This window comes from Lissotriton helveticus, chromosome 7 (assembly GCF_964261635.1).
Source record: "Lissotriton helveticus chromosome 7, aLisHel1.1, whole genome shotgun sequence".
Lineage (NCBI taxonomy): Eukaryota > Metazoa > Chordata > Amphibia > Caudata > Salamandridae > Lissotriton > Lissotriton helveticus.
This window is the reverse complement of record NC_136068.1, coordinates 826,114,925-826,134,310: the sequence shown is the minus strand read 5'-3', so window position 1 is coordinate 826,134,310 and position 19,386 is coordinate 826,114,925. Positions and strand designations below refer to the sequence as shown.

Sequence of the window (19,386 nt, the reverse complement as noted above, 5' to 3'; positions counted from 1 at the left end):
TGCATATTTCAACCTGGTTGTTATTTGGTTGCAAAGGTCACATCAGTTGTGAGTATGGTTACCATCTTCTTCATTAAAGTCAACACTACAGCAGCTCTTGTTCTTTCACAAGGTTTTCATTGTGAGAGCATTGATCATAATCAGTTGACACTATGGGAATACTTTCTATTTAGAACTTTGTTACGCCTAATATGCAGGTTGCAGAAATCTTACAAGATTCATCTTCTCCTCAGGGTACTCAAGAGAGATATGTGCATCTGGCACGGCCCATGTTACACTAGGCACATATTTCTGCATTGATTCAATTTAAGGTTTGCTTCATGGCACACATAGTCCATCTTTAAAACCCTTTTCTTTTATAATTGTCAAAAGTGTCCTACTGCAACTCTAGTAAACCTCTGCACTTTTAACTGGATAAACGTAGTCTAGTGCCTCATGTTTTTAGAAGCTCTTCACAGGAGGCCAGGTTTTCGTGGGTCAGTCTACCAGCGCTATTTGCCATCTTAGAAATTTAGACCATTTGGTAATACGAAGTGCAAACTAGTCAATTTTGACTGTCATACATTACCATTCAATCCTTTTTCTTTAGAGGCACTTTATAGGCTGCAGTCACACAGCACAATATAATAAAAACTCCTTGGCTTGTCATGAATTTGGAACATAGACCCAAATTAGCCATTAACCGGTACTGCACAGAGAGATGTGTCTACTGACCTTCTCAGTATATCAGCGTTTTTTCCTCTGCTAAGGCGAAAGAGTGTCACCCCACTGAATTTGTAACAGTGGATAAAAGAAAAAAAAATGATGATAACACTGTTATTATAATTTTATTTTCCCGGTTTACGGTGCGGGGCAGGGCTTGGCTGTGTAACAACCAGCTAGGGGAGAAGAGGGGGCAGTTAAGTGTGCATGACTTTGGCCGGCCGTCTTGGGCCATCCAAACAGTTATACATACTTTGCATGTTCCCCACCAGGCTGTAATACACATCCTGGTGAGGAATATGCACAGGCTCCCACTGCGTGTCTGAGCGCCGAACCACGGTGCTCAGCCCAATCACAATGCTAGATCAGAGTTGTGAGGGTCCATATCCACATTCCTAAGGCCAACTTTGGTCTTCAACTATGTGGTTAGATGGGACCTATCTGTGAGGAGGGTTGACTCTCACTGGATGGTCTGGCCTATCCCTCATTGAATCTACATCCTGTTGTATATTTGATGAATGGCTCTTACCTGCAATGTAGCTACTTCACGTGAGGTTTCCCCGGTACTGCACAGGTGAAAGGTATGATTTTTGAAAATAGAATGTCTATTTCATTGGCCTTTGCTTCCTGGAAAAGGTTAAGAACTGAAGCTTGAGAGCAAGATTCTTCCAACCTGAAAGAGCTAGAGAAGTCACCATACCAGGTTGTGGGCATTCTATTGTTATGCTTTTCCATAAGCCTAGAAACACAAACTGGGGGTGTGCTCTGTTCTGGGAGATATGTTTCTGAACTGTCCAGAGAGGTATGGTGGAAAGCTCTAACTTTGAGGGGAAAGGCTAAGTTCAGGTGACCCAAGACCTGAATCTAGGATTCCCGAAGGAAGGGAGTCACCCAGATGCCATGAATACCTTCACACCCAGCTGACTGTGATTGAACAAAATGCCTAATTAAGAATGCAACTGTTGGTAACACAAACGAGACATTCAAAACCTGGTCTGTGTTGTCCCTTAATATCCCCTGTATCTCCTTCACTTTTTGATAACTTTTATCACCCCTGTAACACCGCAGTGGGAGGTAATCGCATACAAAATGCTGGCCTGGAAACCCTTTCTCAAGGAAAAATGCCAGCCATTTGTTTACCTTTTGAGTATCTACAGAGGCCCAGACATCTTACTTAAACCGAACTTTAAATAAAATCATCTGTTTCAATTTGTAACATGGTCTTTCTGTCGTTGTTTACTTTAATCAGTCAGTCAGGGTCATTAAGGCAGCTCTAGAATACTTTTTAAAGGAGCTTTCTTCTTGTATCCACTGGATGTACTGATAAGAGGAAAAATACTGGCTATAGGTAATTTTCCTAGTGTCTGGCACCGGCTTTAGGTAATTTTCCTAATGTATAGGACATTCAAATGCTGGTCATGCCTGTAAAAAAAACTGGCCAGGAAGCAACCCTACTGGAAAGTAGAGATGCATGAAGACACAATGCTGGCCAGGCGCGGTTCGTCCATTGGGGCGTGGGGACGTAGCCCCCCCTGCCCGACGCCGCCCGCAGCTCCCTCATGACAATCATGTCAATTAATCAACATGACGTCAGACCGCCGGGCGGGCGTCATGTTGATTGATTGACACTGTACAGGCGGCAACACAAGTACGCATGCGTGGGGACGGAGGGTGAATTTTTACCCGTGCCCACGCATTTGCACTTGTGTTTTTGCGGTGTTGCGCATGCCCATCAGGAGCCCTAATGGGCGTGCTGCGGGCGAGAAGGTACCTGTGCCCCTGGCGCCAGGATTGGCCAGGGGCGCTGTGAGCCTGTGACGTGTGGGGAGCAGAGCCCAGAGGTGGCGCGGACCGGGACCGGCAGCAAGGTAAGAGTGTGTGTTTTTCTTTTATTTTAAAGTGTTTGGTGCGAGCGTGCGTGTATGCATGAATGTTTGGTGGAGAGTGTTCTGAATGGATGTGTTTGTGTGTATGCGTGTGTGAATACATTTCTTTGAGTGTTGTGTAGGGGGCGGGGGGGAGGGGTCGCCGCCGGCCTGAGTGGCCTTGGGCCCGCACTTGAAAATCAGTTTGCGCCCACCACTGTAAAATGTCACCAGCCGCCCCTGGCCCCGAGAGTAAAGGTGAGGATAAAAACCTAAAACAGTAACACACCAGCGCAACTGCTTTCTTACCCCCACCAACTAACCCTTTATTTTACGCCGGTACTAATTTAAAATATGATCTATGCCCTGGCACATTAATGCGTTGCTGTTTAAAAAACGACTTTCGTCTATAAACGGTGGCTTTCGATTCAAGTAGTTTTGTATGAAATATGCAGTTTGTACTTTGCTTTTTTATTCCCCTTCTCATTATCTTTATGGGTCTGGAGTACTGAGCACATACACGGCCTTTGTATGATCGGGAGATTTATAGTGCGTCATTAAAATCTTTCGCAGCTTATTACACTGCAAGGAGTAGTCATTCCGGGCTGCGCCTGCTTCGGCTCCCATGGAAATATATGAACCGCTAACCCTGTTTAACACACATTATTACTTTCTGAAGGACTCTTAACTGAGTGAACTTACTCAGACAGAAAGCAATGAAAGCACATAGCTGAGGCATTTAGACATGTGTGATGGCAAATGCCCTGCAGCCATAGGTTAGGACTGGACCGTGATTGGCCAATCTCAAGTCACCGAGTACTGTTGGGCGCGGGGCCGGTGTTGCTTCTATAACAGGTATTCTGACTGACTTTCGTTTGGCACTTTCGTTTTAAATTAGAAACCAGCCTCGGATTGGTAATACGGGCATTCGGGCAATGCCCGAGGGGCCGGTGTCTGAGATCCTGCTGTGGGCTGCTTTTTTGAGCAGCCTGGGGCCGATTTGGGCGCTGTCTCTATTTTCGGAATAGAAAAGTGGCCCAGTGGGTGGCTGAGTGGCCGTTCTGCAGGCAGATGGGCGCTCATTACCACCCTCCCCCGCCACCAACACCGCCAGTCCCCCCACCCCCGGTTTAGCAACAGGCAGAGGTATCACGCCCTTTGTCTCGCTGGCCGGCCCCTTAATGTATGCACATACTGAGCGTGGCAGGTTGGCTTCAGTAGAAGAGGCCTCACTTGTTTTCAGGTGTGTTTCACTAGTGTAAACTAATGCGTGCATTTTTTTAAGCCCCCCTCCTCCTTTTTAATGCAATTACGCTGAAGCAGTGATTTGAGGAAAGGCCTTATGCAAATGAGGGCCGATTTTTTTGTGTGCCCGGGCCGATTTTCAATCCCAATCCGACCGTGTTAGAAACCCACACAAGTATCACTATAATAACAGCTCGGAAAATCATTTAACCCCTTCCACGTGGGGCTAATTCCCCCGCGGTGAGGTGGGAGGGGGGCCGCGCGCGGCGCTGCAGTGCTCGTGACGAGCTCAGCTCGTCATGCTGCACAGTGAAGCTGTGCTCATGACGAGCTCAGCTCGTCATGACTCCGCCCACTCAATAGAACGCCCCGCACAGGAGGGGAATTAGCCCCGCGTGGGCGTTCCACAGCTGTTATGACAAGCTCAGCTCGCCGTGAGCACAGCTCCACTATGCCTCATGACGAGCTGAGCTCGTCATGAGCGTCGAAGGGGTTAAAAAATCTAAGATAACTCAATGGTGAATCTGATCAGCAGGGCCGGGCTGCGAATCATAAGTAGCTCTGCTTAAACAAACGTTCAAAGAAACCCAGCTCCCTTCCTCACTTCTCTCGCTCTTTCTCATCACAGAAATGAGAGAGAGGTAGAGTAAGAATGGAAGGGTGGCACGAGATTCTCGTGCCACCCTTCCTTTCTTACTCGACCTCTCTCTCCTTTCTGTCTCTCGCCCCTCTCTCCTCTCCTTTCACTTGCCTCTCTCACCTGAATGCCCTTGTGTGTTTGCTGCAGTTAACCATAGGAGCTGTAGAGGGTTGTAATGTGGCCCTATGAGGTAATAGGCACGACTGAAGACTGTTTCATTAGTGCAACAGGTCCTGGGGCAGTTCATGTAAACCCCGAGACTTGGCGAATGATAGTAGAGTTGCGTGTCATGTGACTGGGGCAATAAAGGGGATCCCAAGCGGATGTGACGCCAGAGGTGTGCATACACGGAGCTCAGTTAGAAACCACAACTGACTCTGTGTAATTTGTTCGGCCTGCATGCGGCCAGCCTGTTCCACAGCGCGACTCAGAGGCTCTGTAGTGTACGGCGCCGGCTGCGCGATAAACACACAGCATTGGCGGCGAGGGTGGGCGGACGATTCCCACGTCTGCTCTGTGGTAGCCGCCAGTGCTGAGGGAAGGCACGCAGTGCTCGTGCCACGGAGCACGTGGAAGAGAGCACCAGCTCCTCATCGTGTGCCTGATTCTGATTGGGGCTGAACGGTGGCGGTGCTGCGCCCAGCGGCGTCAATTCCCTGGAACCTGCTCCCCAGTCCCCGCACAAAGGTGAGCCAGCACACATGGCACAGGGTCTATGGACAGCATTCAGGGCAAAGGGAGGTGCTGCCACTAGCTAGCCTGAGACTGTCAGCAGCACACTGGAGGGTGGTCATTGCACACAGCCAGCAGTGAGGAGGAACACACACCATCTGGGCCACGTGACGCCCCTAGTGTTGCTGGGAGGAGCTCTCTAAGAAAAGCAGCACAATGGCCACGATACCCCCCATTGAACAATTCCTGGTGGAGGGCCCATCTTCTGCACAGGCGCCTAAATGGAAGGAATGGGTGGAGCGGCTGCTATTACTCTTTGAAGCCACACGAGTCCTCAACGACAAAAGAGAGCCATGCTCCTGCATCTAGGGGGAAAGACATTTACAGATTTGCCAAGTCATTGAATGAGCCGACCCCCAAAACACATCTAAGGCTAATTGGGGCCCTGTCAGCACACTTTGAACCCATGGCAAATCAAGACTACAAACGTTTTGTATTACGTCAGGCACGAAAACAGGCAGATGAGTCTATTGACATGTTTCATGCTTGCCTCAAGGACTTAGCAAGCTCCTGTGGTTTCACTGATGAAGTGTAAGAGAAAAGGGGTCAAATTGTACAAGACTGCGCCGCTGCAAAATTCAGAGAGAGAATACTGGAGGAATCTGGAAGCCCCTAGCCGACATCCTAACCCTAGGGAGGACTAAAGAACTGTTGCGGGCGAGAGCAACCCACATGGAAGCAGCCCTACAAACACCAGTGAAGGTGGAGTCAGTCAATGCAGTAGCGACACGTCCATCCACCACATCAAGCCAGAAAGAACAGGGGAAGGCTTCGAGTTTTCGGTTACTGCGGAGGAAGCCCCCACAATGCAACAGAATGTCCAGCACGTGGGAAAAGGTGTGCATGGTGTGGGAAGAGGAACCACTTCGAACGAGTGTGCCACTCGCAGAAGAATCGAAGACCCAGACCTGCAGTTAACCTCATCCCTGAAGTGCATCGGTGGAACAGTGATATGGATGACGGAGAAGAACAAACAGTTCACAAAGCCTACATGATAGGCACAGCGACCCAAACGTCACGCCAGCTTCCGCAATGTCAAGTGAGAGTGGGAGAGCAGGATGTCACAGCTGTTGTAGACATGGGGGCATACCATTAATATCATGTCCGCAGAACTCTACAATGCGATGAAACCAACTCCACCATTGAGTGCCACGGCTATCAAAGTCTTCGCGTACAGACAAGACCAACCCCTGCTGATGCGAGGAAAATTCAAGGCGACAATCTCATACAGCTCCAACTCCATAAAATCACAAATATACGTGGCAGAAGATGGACAGGGCATGCTGCTAGGATGCTGTGCTGCAGTGGATCTGGGAGCTGTGACGTTTGCTTTTGGGATTCACCAGGAGACAATTCGACACATCTTAGCTGAGTTTCCGGCCGTCTTTGATGGGATGGGGAGACTAAGAGGGAAAGAAGTACACCTGCATATCGATTCCACTGTTCAGCCAGTAGCACTACGCCACAGACGCCTAGCCTTCCACCTACAGCCGTTAGTTGAAAAAGAACTAGCCAAATTAGAGTCTTCGGGAATCATAGAGAAGGTGATGGGACCCACCCCATGGGTGTCCCCCATTGTTGTCACTCGAAAGCCAAAATAACCGGGGGAGGTGCGGATCTGTGTCGACATGAGACTACCCAATAAAAATTGAAAGGAACCTCACCTCCACAATCGATGATCTCATTGGAGAATTGAGCGGAGCGTGCTGGTTCTCAAAGCTTGACCTTCGATCTGGATAGCATCAGCTGGTGCTGGACAAAGAGTCCTGGTACATCACAACTTTTTCCACCCACGTAGGCCTGAGGAGGTACACTCGCCTGAGCTTTGGGGTGTCAAGCTCAGCAGAGGTATTTCAGAATGTGATTCATGAGTTGCTGATGGGTCTTCCCGCGAGTGGTGAACGTCAGTGATGACATTCTCATTTACACCAAAACCATCGCAGAGCACAACACTAGGCTGACCCAAGTGCTTCAGAGGATCCAAGAGTCTGGTCTCACCCGTCATCGAGACAAGTGCGAATTCCTCAAACACCAGCTCCAATTCTCTGTCTGCGTATTTTCGGCTTCGGGGGTAACCCTGTACAAGGTGCGCAACATAGAAATGGCCCTTGCTCCCACCAGTGTCACCAAGGTGAGAAGCTTCCTCTGCATGGTTAACTACTGTGGCCGATTCATGCGAGATATCACCACCCTCACCCAGCCTCTCAGGGAGCTCACCAAAGACTCCGTCCCCTGGACATGGGGTCAGGAACATGATACTGCATTTCAAGCTATTAAGGATGCTCTGTCCGCCAACACAACCCTGGCTTTCATTGACCCACGGAAATTCACCATGGTTGCTGTTGATGCTGGTCCAAAGGGTCTTGAAGCTGTCCTGCTGCAGCAGAGTTGTGCGGAAGAAGATTGGGCACCAGTGGCTTTTCCAGTCGGTCTTTGACAGACCTAGAGCAGCGATATTCCCAAATAGAAAAGGAAGCCATAGCCATCCACTGGGGATTTCGCCATTTCCACTTATACGTGTATGGACATCCATTCATTGTGGCAACCAACCACAAGCCACTTCTCTCCCTGTTCGCATGCACCGCTTCCAAACCGCCCCCACGAATAGAGCAATGTATGCTGAAGCTGCAGGAGTACAATTGCTGTGTTGAGTACCATGCAGGAGCTCAGAACCCAGCTGACTACCTATCCCGTCACCTCAGAGTGGCTATCCCCGCAGAGGAGGATGATGCCGAAGACACGGAAGAATATGTAAGGTGCATAACTGCCAGGTCAAGCCTCATTCGTTGTCCATGGAGGTGTTGGGGGAAGAAACCCGATGAGATGAGTGTCTCCAGTGAGCCATACTAATCATGAAGCATGGTCGGTGGCACAGTGCGAGGAATGAGTGGAAGGTACTCACCACTGAGGCCAAACGAATCATGGAGAGTCTATATCACGTCAGGCAGGAGCAAAATGCCAATTCTTTCCAGGCATTGGTCCTCTTGGACTTGTCAGCGGCCGTTGACACGGTCGATCATACCATTCTGATCGATCGTGTCAAGGGCACTGGCCTTCGGGGCCCTTCCCTGGCCTGGGTCTCCTCGTTTTTGGAGAACCGTCAGCAGGCCGTCCAGTTGGCCGGCTTTTCTGCTGCTGCCTGTTCTATCACTGTGGTGTCCCCCAAGGGTCTTCTCTTTGCCCTCTTCTCTTTAACCTGTATATTCTTCCTCTTATCTCTGCTCTTCAAAAACTGGACGTCACTGTATTCAATTATGCCGATGACCTCCAACTTATTTTTAATATTTCTTCTTCTTCCTCCTCTGTTTCTAACTTTCAATCAGTTATGATTTTTATCAGCGACTGGATGAGTGCTAACCACCTTAAGCTCAATCCTGACAAGACCGAGTTTGTGCTTACTGGGGGTATCTTCAGTCCCTGGTCTCCTTCTTTTTGGCCTTCTTCCCTTGGTCTGTCACCTTCCCCTTCAGCTTCTGTCAAGAGTCTTGGCATCCGAGTTAGTAGTGATCTTTCCATGCACTCTCAAGTTAGTGCGGTGGTTTAATCTTGTTTTCTCAATTTACGTATTATACGTAAAATTGCTCGCTTCTTTTCCAACGCGGCATTGAAACTTATCCTACTAGCCATGGTCGTATCTCGTCTTGACTACCGCGATGCTCTGTACGTCAGTATTCCGCCTTACGAGCTTCGCCGTCTTCAACTAATTCAGAACTAGGCGGCTAGGTTAGTCTACAAATTTCCTAAACACCACCATGTCACTCCACTTTTAAAAGCTTTACACTGGTTGCATCTTTTTGCACGCTCCCGCTTTAAACTTGGTTGCCTGATCTTCAAAGCTCTAGCCGGCACAGACCCAGCCTTCATTGCTGCTAAACTCAAGGCGTACGTCCCTACTTGTGACCGCCGGTCTTCCTCCAAACATCTCTTATGCATCCTCCGTTGCAGAAGGAAGAAACATGGTGGCATGAGTTTTTCTTTTTGGCCCCCTCTTTTTGGAACTCTCTACCCCTCACTATTAGGACTTCTGCTTCTCATTTGGATTTTCGTAGGGAACTGAAGACCTGGCTCTTCTTGCAAGCATTTGTTGAGTAGTCCGCCTCTCTGCCTCCCCTTACGTCTGTCCTACCACCAGGAAACCGTTGGGTCTACGAGCACTCTACAAAACTCTTAACTTTAACTTTAACTTCTAAATGAAGATTCCACTGGGTGCGTACTTCGAGGTCATCGCCTTGTAATCCCTTCAGCCCTAACCACACAGATAATCCAACTGGCGCATGCCGGGTACCAGGGAATGGTGAAAACAAAAACCCACCTGAGGACTAAAGTGTGGTTTCCCCTGATAAACGAAAAAGTAGAAGAGGCGGTGAGATACAGTCAATGGTGCCAGGCCACAGGAAAAAGCTGTTCACCAACTCCGGTGATCACTGAACCTCAGCCAGACCGCTCCTGGACCTGTGTCAGTTTGGATTTTGGGAGTCTCCCGGATGGGAGGTACACCTTTTGTACTGATCGATGACCACTCAAAATATCTCGAAGTGGAAGTACTCCAGTCGTTGAGTACAAGTGAGGTCATTCCTAAATTGGAGAAAGTGATGGCCACTCATGGGCTTATTCAAGAACTAAGGACCTACGACCTACAATGGCCCTCCGTTTCAGGGATAAGAAATAGCCAACTATCTGTCATCTCTTGGAATTACCCACAAGAAGATAACCTCAAGGTGGCCCCAAGCGTATGGCGAGGTAGAGAGGATCATGCGCACCCTAAATAAAGTTAACCGTATCGCTTATGACCGCCAACATTCCTTGAAACTAGTTATCTTCTCATTCCTGTGGGTGTACCGACAAACGCCACATTCCATGACCGGAGTGGCTCCGGGACACCTTTCCATGGGTCGTGTGGTTACAGACTCCATCCCGCATCATCCTCTGTGGCGTCCGGAGTCTTTGAGGGAAAATTAAATTCAAGCACAGCGCCAATGTCAAAAGTGGGTGACCTGGTTCTCCTGCAGAATCGTGCTACCAACAGCAATTTCCGTTTGCCTTATGAGAAGGAGCCGTGGATCATCACCCATTTGAATGGCACCCGAATCAGTGCTCAGAGGGGTGCAGAGACAGTCACGAGGAATGTGCCCTTCTTCAAGTGGCTTTATCCCTCCCGAGATGTCCCTCTAGATGTGAGGGAGCCTGCACCTAGTCGAGAGGTCTCTCCCGATTACAAGTGGGGAGATTCCGAAGTGGACTGTCCTGTGACAGACAGGTTGAATCCTTAGGTACCGGTGACCAGCCCGAGTCCCCCAGAGAGCTCCATGTCGGTGCCTGCTGTCGGTGCCTCCTGTCAGTGTCTCTGGAGGCTGGGGGAGCTCCCAGTATTGTCTAAGAAGAAATCCTGAACCCTTCCTGTAGGCTGAAGGATTATTTTATGTACGACTGTTCTTTTGTTCTATGTTTCAAATGTGCAAGCCATCCGCAGTGTTGTTGTATTTTAGATTCTGCTTGGGGAGAAATGTAATGCGGCCCTATGAGGTAATAGGCGCTACTGAAGACTGTTTCATTAGTGGAACAGGTCCGGGGGGAGTTCACGTAAACCCCCAGACCTGGTGAAACATGGTAGAGTCATGTGTCACGTGACTGGGGCAATAAAGGGGAGTCCATGCGGATGTGACGCTAGAGGTACGCATACGCAGGAGCTCAGTTAGAAAAACAACAGACTGTGTAACTGGTTCAGCCTGCGCGCAGCCAGCCCATTGTTCCACAGCCTGACCGTGAGGTGCTGTAGTGTACGCCACCGGCAGCTCGACGACAAGACAACAAGGGTGACAGGAGGCTATGCGCCCCTAAAAACTGGATTTCAATGCGTCAGCCCTCAGCGAAATGCCCAATGGAATAAACGGCCAGTTAACCCTGCTCATCAAACTCAGGCCCAGGCACAGGACATGGAATATAGGGAGAGTCGAGCTCTGCTCTTGACTACATTTCCTGACTGCCGAAGCGTTCACTGTAATGGATGACTGCTGTACTATTTTACATATGAGTGTAAATTAGGAATTACTCAGAGTCGGTGCATGATAGAGTCTAGTAGTGATTAAATTGTAAAAAAACAATAAAACAAGCATTTACAATGCAACGGTTTTGCCTTTGCAAAAGTTAGAGCTATTGGCATTGTAAATGACAACCTTTTTATTTATGTGTTGGTTTTGAAAACAGATAAATAAATGGCATTGTCATTTACAATGCCAATAGCTTAATCTCTCGCAAATGCCACACACACACACACCCATAGAGAGTCCCCCCCACACAGAGCCCCCCACACGCACACATAGCCCCCCCACACACACACCCACACAGAGCCCCCACACACACAACACAGAGCCACCCACACAGAGCCCCCCCACACACCCACACAGAGCCCCCCCACACAGAGCCCCCCCACACACACTCACACAGAGGCCCCCCCACACACACCCACACAGAGCCCCCCCACACACTGCGAGTCCCCCCACACACCCACACAGAGCCCCCCCACACACACTGCGAGCCCCCCACACACTGCGAGCCCCACAAAGCACATATTACTGTAACCATTTGAGGAGATAATAGGTGCAGTAACAGCAATATGCACAGCATGATCACAAATGTGCTTACCTCATGAGTTTGTAGGCATGGGCCCATGGAAATGAGAACCCTCGGGCACTGGACCCGTGCCATATTAATTCAGTGGGTACAGTAGCCCCCCCCACACCCACACAGAGCCCCCACACACTGCGAGCCCCCCCCACACACTGCGAGCCCCACAAAGCACATATTACTGTAACCATTTGAGGAGATAATAGGTGCAGTAACCGATATATGCACAGCATGATCACAAATGTGCTTCCCTCATGAGTTTGTAGTCATGGGCCCATGGAAATGAGAACCCTCGGGCACTGGACCCGTGCCATATTAATTCCGTGGGTACAGTAGCAAAAACAAATGTCAGGCGGTGCAATGATTGTGAGCCAAAGAGAGCTGGCCAGTGCACTCCCGAGGGCTTTGAAGGATGCAAGGAGTTCCCAAGGACCCTCAGTCGTGTGCACGCACTGACTCACTGACAATACCTGCTTGCCGTGGGAATCACTGCCCCTCTTTCAAACTCAGGATGGCAGTGAAAGGCTGACCAGAGCCACCAAGGGGCTAGTACCCCAGTCACTAATACGCTGGTCAGTCGTGCAGGAAGAGAGGGAGGGGTAAGGATGTGCCTGGACTGTAGAAGGGAGTACTGTCCCAGTGCCACCTAGCACACCCAGTTCAGGGAGACTGCAGTGTGGGACAGGGCATCTAATGCATTATTCAGGCGCAAGTATGAAACACGAGAGCAGCGGTGTTGAATCCGCTTTCCACTATAAACATGGAAAGTAGCATAATATGTATAGTAAAATGTTGCACATTTATATGCATAATTAATCTTATACTCGTATAGCCTTGTAATATGCTTAATATCATTACCCAACTCAATGCTCTAAGAAATGAACTTTGATTTACCCTTGCAAGGATTTAAACTTTAGTTAAAAGTTAACAGGCAGCTAATTGGAGGTAATAAGCATGCTCTGTCTTCACATCCATTTTAAGCAGCTCGTGAAAACACCAACAATTAATGAATGACTGTCCAAGCCGAGTCTCCCACAGGGTAAAAAGAAGACTGAGCACTTCCTTCTTGACTTTGATGTGTAGAATATTTCAACTATGTTCACAACAACGTTGCGACTAATGCTCCATTCGGAAAGGACATAAACAGTAATCACCACTCTGGCAGGAAGAGATGGCCAGGCGACGAGCAAGCATGTTCCACGACGGCAACCGCACTGAGAAAAAACACCCACGCAGTCTGGTCGAACACTCGACCTAAATGTATTAGAGCTGACTCGGGGGCCGTGTGGGTTTCTTAGAGAACACGAGAAAAGGACGAGATGTGCAGCAGATACTGGAAAGGGGCGCAGATTGTGAAACTCAGCTAAGAGTATCAAACAAGCATTTACAATGCCGGAGACACGGACAGCGGGAGGGGGGGGTGGGAACGGGCACACGGACAGCGGGAGGGGGGGCAGGAACGGGCACACATGGACAGCGGGAGGGGGGTCGGTAACGGGCACACGGACAGCAGGAGGGGGGAGGGGGAAGACAGGACAGCAAGCACTCACCAAGGACGACTTCTTCCGGCGGCTTTCGGCGGAATGACCAAAAAAAACCTCCCCAAAAAAAAAAATGAACACGCCCACAGCCGCATGACGTGGGCAAAATGCGAAAAACTGTCGGGAACGCCCACAAATCTGGTCTGGCCATGACGGACAGATCTCTGTTCCAATGGCTAGCCTCCATTTATGGCGCTAGCCAATGGAACAGAGAGGCAGCACAAACATTCATACTGTAACTCATAAGATTTCGCCTGCGCGAAAGTCTGCTGCGCAGCTTTCGGCGAGGCGAAACCTAAAAATGAATGCCTGTGCCACCAAAGCTCTCCGCTAAGAAGCCTGCAGCCGTTGCTATTAAATGTTGGCACTCTGAATGCATATTTTTGACCCCACCTCTTGCCTCTTTACTTCACTACCAGTCACATCCTACCAGGTTTTCTATCTTTCTTTTTCTCCTTCTTTCTCCTTTTTGTATTTTTACCTCTCTTGCTTTTAGAAATCGCTAAAAATGAGTGCTGGTGGCCTTCACCAGCTCAAGTCAAGCAAAGGTCCCTATAATGTTTGGAGGTGGATGTGAGTACCCAATAACACAAATATGCATTTCTCATTCTTCCATGCAAGATGAATTTGAAAAGCTGAATGTAGGGGTGGGTGGTACTCTTTTAGTAATCCAGCAGTGGTGGTGTCCTCGTGGAGATGTGTCTCAAGTGCGTAGGCCAGTCTACCCTCTCATCCTAGTCTCACCTAATTTTATTTTGTTTTAAAGTTTTTATGAAGTGCTCTCTACTTCCAACAGTCATTTCAAAGTGATTCAATTGGCAATTATATTGACCCGCTGGGAATGCAGGCTCACAGGTAAGATGGGCTGATCACGAAATCTATCTACATTCTTTCTGATTGGACAGTGCGTGGATGACCCTCAACCTGCAGCCAGGTGAGGGCATCTTTGATACTACACTTCCACACTGTGCTGTTTTCAGAAAGACGATGGCCTATCTTCTTTGATTTCAAGCAGGCTACCTCCATCTTTCTCATGATATAATACCATGGTGGTATCGTATCCACTCTGTGACATCTTAAATGGTCACAGTTAGTTTTCCCCACCAGAGCCCATTGTAATAAACAATATGAAGGAAAAGTTGCCCGTATCCGATATATATGCTCTGAAAATGAAAGATGTTCTCTTTCAGATATATTTTTGTATTGTGATATGTTCATTTGAAGTTTTCATCAGATCCTTTGTTCAGCCCTGCGATAACTGGAATCTGGGTCATGTTTTGGAAAATGTAAAATAAAATACTTTTGTAAAGGCATGTTTAACATTAGGTATTCAAAAATATAAGAGTCACATTGCTTTGATCATAGCTTCCAGGACACCATCCAGAAATTCATAGGCATGTAAGGTTTCTGCACACTAATTTACCCCCACAGATATGTTGTTGGGAAGCCGGCTTTGCAGTGCCACATTCCTGAGGATGGAAGTGCTTAGGAACAACTGTTTTCCACATAATAAATAATATTGTTGATATAAAATAAACATACGTAAGCATCCAGGTTCAGTGTGAGATCAAACTAATTATTTGTAGCACAAAAACGATATTTAAACCATTTCTCCTTGTCATACAAAGTGAAGTCTTATTTATTTCACAGAAAGTGGTACAGCAGGAATATTTTGCCCCCTCACACCTTTATAACAGATGATGTATCTTTCTTCTAATTAACTCCTGCATGATTTGTTCAACTAATGTATTTTAAAAGTACATTATTCACCAATCCACAACATTTGTTTACAGACTTTAAAATAAAAGGTCATATTTACCTGTACAGTTTCTTATATTATGTTGTCTGGGTTTTTCAAAATCACTTTTACAATTTGCACAGCCCTTTGGTGCTCACGGATAGGTTCACAAAACAACAAGACTGGTTATAAAAACACATGACAACTTTAAACAATCTCTGCCAAATGGGTATCATGTCTTACTCCTTGGTGAGGCTATGCTTACTTATCTAGTCATGCCCACTCATATGTGTTAATCATTATAAAAAACTCATCAACCACCCAGTTCAGGTCACAAACCTAATGGATAATATAATGCCATATGGGTGGGCATGACTAGATAAGTAAGCATAGCCTTACCAAGGAGTGAGACATGCTATCCATTTGGCAGGGATTGTTTAAAGTTGTCATCTGTTTTTTATAACCACGTCTTGTTGTTTTGTGAAGTATGTGAGTGGAGGGCGTCCTGGATATAATTCCCTCTTATGATCCTTATTTGAAATGCGCTCATGGATAGGTTACCTTTATGGAACTAAGAGTCTTGTTCACCGGAGTTTGGTTAGAGAAGATCTTTCCGTCTTTAGTTATTGTCCAAAGAGAGATTTCCACCCCAGTGTTGGAGATCTCACCATTCTAAAATATAGTGAAAAGTTTACTCAACTTGGAAAAAGAATTACAAAAAATATTTTTATGTTAAATATGATTGCAAATTCATTTTGTATATTTATTTTGAATGTGGAACGATGTAAAAAAAAAAAAGAGCTACTGCCTTTTAACTTGATTTAAATGTAATTACCTTCAATATTTTCAAAGAAGTAAAAATGATTTTTTCGAAGTTTAAATAAAAAAACCCACCGGAGGTAAAAAAAAAAAAAGAATTATCATGTATTAATAATTATTAAAAGTGGTGTATAGAATTAAAATTGATTTAATTATGTGTTAGTAAAAATTAATGCTGCATTATTTTTTTTAATTCAAAAAGGGTTATTACTATGGTGCAGTAAGATTTTTTTTATTTTTATATGACTTTTTAACATTAAATTAAATGTATTTATATTGTACCTATTTAAGTAATTTTTTTCAACAACATCTCCTTTGGGCAGAGCCGAACTGGCCATAGCGGGCACCAGGCGTTTCCCCGGTGGGCCGCCTGTGTAGGGGTCCATTTTGGGCCCCTGGGGGTCATTTTTTTGTTACCGGGGGCAGGTTTTCCAGCATAGCTGCAATATCGCCCCCCTGTAACAAGATCGGACGAAATCGGGCCTGCCAAACAGCTCAGCCGCACCCCAAACCCACACTCTCGGAGCTGGCTAGGCAGTTTGCCTGGGGCGTTTTCGGTTCCTAGTTCAGACCTGCCTATGGGGTTTATTTTAAGTCCTTACCTCTATTATTTTCGATGGAAGAGTGTTGCAGTGCCAATGTTTGACCATGTGTGGTACTTGTCTTACTCCAGTTCTGAGCAGAAGTACATTTACTGCTATTTTGGTCTATTTTGGCTGTAGTAACTTTAGAAGTGTGGTTGATGAATGGCAATGGGGTTACTCTTTTGCACTGGGAAATATTGATCCATTCACAATACTGTTCAAACAGCAGGAAAAAACACAGGTGTAACAGTTTGCAAGGAAAGAAACATTTGTGGCATGGGTTCCATTAATTCATTCTGGAGTCCCTTGTATGTGAGGTTTTTTTTCATATGTATGTGCGCGTTTCGTGTGCGTCTCTGTATGTTCATGCAGTGTAAAAAAATAGTATGGAGAAATTACTATAATATGTATAAGAAATGTTTGCAAATGTATTATGTTTTGCCCCTTCATAGTATTTCATGTGAACTATGTTCTATCCTGCAACTGTCCACTGAAAGCTGATGTTAAGCAACCGTACTGAAGTTGTTCCGTTCTACAAGGGCAGCTACCAAAGCTACTAGAGTTTTCTTTTCTACATTTAAATACTAACCTATGAACTTTTTCTTCTTAACCTTCATCCTGCGTAACATCTTTTATTTGCAATATTTCCATTTACCCACTGCCTAGTTATGATGCCTATACTCACTGTGTTTTTTGGCCCTGTGCTATGTACACATTTTAAATTCTGTCACTAAAGGCGTCTTGCTTCTTCTAGGGTCCACTTGGTTTGGATGGCAAGCCAGTAAGTACCGTCTCCGAAATGTTTATATTTATATGATTTACACTTGCATGCTTCAAAATACTGTTTTAAAATCACCACCGATGCCTTAAGTTACAGCACTGAAAGAAAACACACACATTGCAAAAAAAGAATCGTGATAAAAACGTTTAAAAAAGAACATGAAAGGAACTAATGGTAATATAAAAAGTTCAAAATAGCGTAATGAGGGAATTTCAGAAATAAATTGCCCAATATTTACAGCCCTGGACCTCTCTGAGGCAGGATGTTAAATCGCAGCTGAAGCAGACCATCATTATTCACTTGACCTATTCATCTGCGAACCATAGTTATGTTCTCGTTTCATCAAAAGGGTTTTTTAAGAGTCTAATTTGGGTATTTTTGTTTTGGACATGAGATTTTGACATTGCTCATATAGTACGCTTTTTAACACTGAAGTAGTAAACTATGTGTATCTGAGGGCCTTTGCATTGTGCGATAAAAAGTAACCATACTCGGGGACACTGTCATGCTTAGTTGGATTACTTTTTATTTGTCTCTATTGCAACAGTTGTGATCTTCTGAAATGTATTACTTTGTTACAGTTGTATTACATGATTAGTAACTTTAGTGTCGAAAGTGATCCAGTGGAATCAGTGGTTCCTCACACTGTCTCAGCAGGAGACCGATGTTTGAAGAGGTAAGGCGTCGGAGCTCTGTTTAAAGTCCTGAGCAACAACCGCGGTTCCTTCATTGGGGCGGAGGAGCATCGCCCCACTAAATAAAATGCTGCAGAGAGACGAAAAATAAAATGGTGATGGTGATAAAGTTAATTTATTACCATTTTAGTTTTCTCCACTTTATCCCGAGCTGAGTGTTGGGGTAGGGCAGGGCCATTGCTGCTGGGTAGCAGGGCGGAGTGGTGGGCCAGGGCCGGCTCTAGGCTCATGGTGGCCCTGGGCAAGGAGCGTAGGTAGGGGGCCCGGAAGAGGGGGCCCGGGCGGGGCGGAGCGCGCAGGCCAGTAAAGAGGGGAGGGGGTCAGGGTGTTTAGAAGTGGAACAGAGCCGGTGGCCGCCAAATCCCTGCCAGGGGCCACCACGCCAATATGTATCCATCCTCAGAGGATTAATATATTAAGGATATATATTGGCGTGGTGGCCCCTGGGGTTTGGTGGCCCTGTGCAGGTGCACAGCTTGCACATGCCTAGAGCCGGCCCTGGGTGGGCACTTAGTTTCAAAGTGCACATGTAACTTTCACCTGCCGTCTTCTGACTGCCTGCCAGACATGCACATTTCACACCTCTCCAACCCGAGCTGTCTTACACAGCGGGGTGGAGAGCAAGCACAGGCCTCCAGGGCCTTAGTGAGCGCTAAGACAGCTTGCTTCATCCAATCCTGGTGCCTCTTTCATGCTGGTTAAGGGTGTGACTGGGGCTCGCACTGGATGTCTGGAGAACACCTAGACCGGAGGATGTACAGCCAGGTAAGAGTATATTTTTCATAGAATTTTTTTCAATGTAAACTAAATCAACAACCGGCAACTCACTGACAAAGAAACACAGTGCTTAATTTGTAGAACTAGAAGTACCAGGACCCAAGGTAACACTTAGGAAGTCACTGCAGCTTGCAACGCCCACAGCTTCTGCCCGTGTTGCCAGTAACGGTGGCCTAAACACGTTTTAGTTTATTTTACATTGCTAGATACTGTGTTCTTTTGAAATTAGGGAGACAGCTTCTCCATGTGGTGGACTGTCAAAAACGAGTGCAGGTGTTAAGAATTAAGTGCAGGTGTTCCGAGCACCGGTAAAAGCAGGCACACATTAAGGACCGGTTAAACATTTTAACTTTAAAACGATAATGTAATGCATTTCAGCAATTTCTTTAGTGTTCATTGCATGCATGTCAAGTTTTAATATTCCTCGAGTCGGCACAAACCTTTTTTCACCAATTTGCCGTCTTGCCACTTTCAGTTGTTGACAGACGCTACTGCAGTTGTGGTAGGTACGGGTGTGACATGCACCGGCGCATGTTTATCTCACACAAACCAAGCTTTTTATGTAGATGGAATCTAAAGCTTAATGTACACAGTCATGAGTTGTGAGGTCGCTGGATTCTCACGCCTAACCCTTCTCACAGGC

The 19,386-nt window shown here is 46.8% G+C and overlaps 1 protein-coding gene across 1 annotated transcript in view; it reads left to right on the top strand.

Moving 5' to 3' along the window:
* The window catches only part of LOC144769251 (uncharacterized), a 434,380-nt gene that overhangs the window by 118,085 nt on the left and 296,909 nt on the right, over positions 1 to 19,386 (top strand). Inside the window, exon 2 of the mRNA XM_078653312.1 lies at positions 17,245 to 17,271. The gene's annotated coding sequence lies outside the window, so the exon portion shown is untranslated. The remainder of the gene's footprint in view (positions 1 to 17,244; positions 17,272 to 19,386) is intronic.